We start from the raw sequence: 1,826 nt of genomic DNA, 5'->3' as shown, positions 1-1,826 counted from the left end.
GACTTAAGTCTGAAGACTGGATTCATACTCATTTCACAAAGAGGCGGCATTTTGAAAAGACCATGGGAAAAGATGGGTGAAACACCGGTGTCCTTACTGGAAGCTGTAGACCAGACAGTGATTTTTGTGGTGCCACTAGGTGACACTGTGTGTCCACTTTTTTTTTTTTTCTGGTTGACAGTCAAATGGGTGGACTGTGCTCTCTTCTGCAAGAGCTTGTGGAAAAGAGGGATTCGAACAGGATGGGCGAAAGAAATAAGGATGTGTGGGTATTCTACACTTCCATTTCTGGCCTCAGGTGCTTCTCAGGCATGGAAGCTGAGGACAACGGAGGGTTCACCCCCCCCGCCCCCCACTTCCTATAAGCTTCTTTGTATTGCAGTTGTTCTCACTTAAGCCTGAGGTGGGTTTGGTTTGGACAGATGGGGGTTAAAACCTAGAAGAAAAGCAGTAAATGACCTGCAGCAGCATGAGAAAATGCACGTGTGTATGACATGTATATAGGGGAAGGAGGGAGAGAGAGGGGAAGAGAAGCCTGCTATGTAGCTAGAAGGTATTAGCAGTTGCACATCAAGAGATATACAACCTACTGCGAATTTTTCTTTCTTTCTAAGGGAGAAGTAAGACTTGATTTGTACAGATGAGAGATACTGCAAAACTAAGAAAGCTGGGATGTGCAAGCACATGCAGCTTTCTGTAACCTTTATCTCTTCCTAACAAAATCCATTTGGTATCAGATTTCTTCCAAGTACTAAGCAATTGGAGGTCTTTCTGACTGGAAATTGTGCTAAGTGTATTTGAAAAGGAAGAGAAGAATATTTGTTGTGGACTTGTATTTATTGAACATGCCTACTGTTTGTTTCTTAGGAAACGCAATTGAATTTTACAATGCATCCCTAGTTACATGATACTAAAGCAATACTCTCTGCAGTGACCAGTTACATATACATCATTAGTTCCAGTTGAATCTGAGGTGTCTGTAAGTCTCTTGAGATACAGGACCCTTAGTCTTCACTCAGACTGGCTGAACATCTTCAAGGAGAAATTAGCACAAGTGGTACTTTAAATAGTCATTGATTTTTAAAAAAAAAAAAAAAAAGTGACCAGATCATGAGCCAGCCTGTCCTTGAATCTATTAGTTATCATAGTATTTGAGTGCTTAATGGCCTGTTTAATTTGCTCTTGACTGGACAGATGCCAAAAGAGCTATTATATGAAAGATGGATCATTTGCTACAATATACAAGGAAGTTGATGCTGACCACCTTTACAGAGTTTGAAAACCTAGTTGATGAGCTTACACGAAGGCCAGGCTTTGTTACTTGGTAACTCTCATCCCAAGCCTGTCAAGCTAAACCACATTTTTTGCTGAAGGTTGTAAAAGCTGTAAAGAATATTTTAAGCTTTGCCAACCAGCATACCTCTCATGCTCTGTCCTCTGCTTAAATGTTAAACCACATGGCTATTAATATTAGTAAAACTAGTCCTTGCTATCTTACCATAAGCTTAAAGTTGCACTGTCCTGCTTCAGCTCTGGGGCCCTTTAGAGAGGAGGGAAAGGGGCCGTAAGCCCCTCTGAGGAGTCCTGCCCCTCGGGGCTGAGTGGGAGGCGGTTTATCTACCTACCGGCGTTCAGTAGGAACCGCCTCCGCGGCCTTCGGGCCGGGCCCTGCCTGGCGCCTGCCTCCGCCGGGGCCTTCCCGGGAGGGAGAGGCCGGACTCCCCTCAGGAAGCGCGTGCTTTCGGCCCCATTAAAGACTGCCTTGAGGGCTTTTTTTCAGTCAAAACAACCCGTCTCTGATCACGGGAAAACCCCCCGAGACCTCG

This window comes from Larus michahellis, chromosome 22 (assembly GCF_964199755.1).
Source record: "Larus michahellis chromosome 22, bLarMic1.1, whole genome shotgun sequence".
In the NCBI taxonomy this organism is placed as follows: domain Eukaryota; kingdom Metazoa; phylum Chordata; class Aves; order Charadriiformes; family Laridae; genus Larus; species Larus michahellis.
This window is presented reverse-complemented; position numbering follows the sequence as displayed.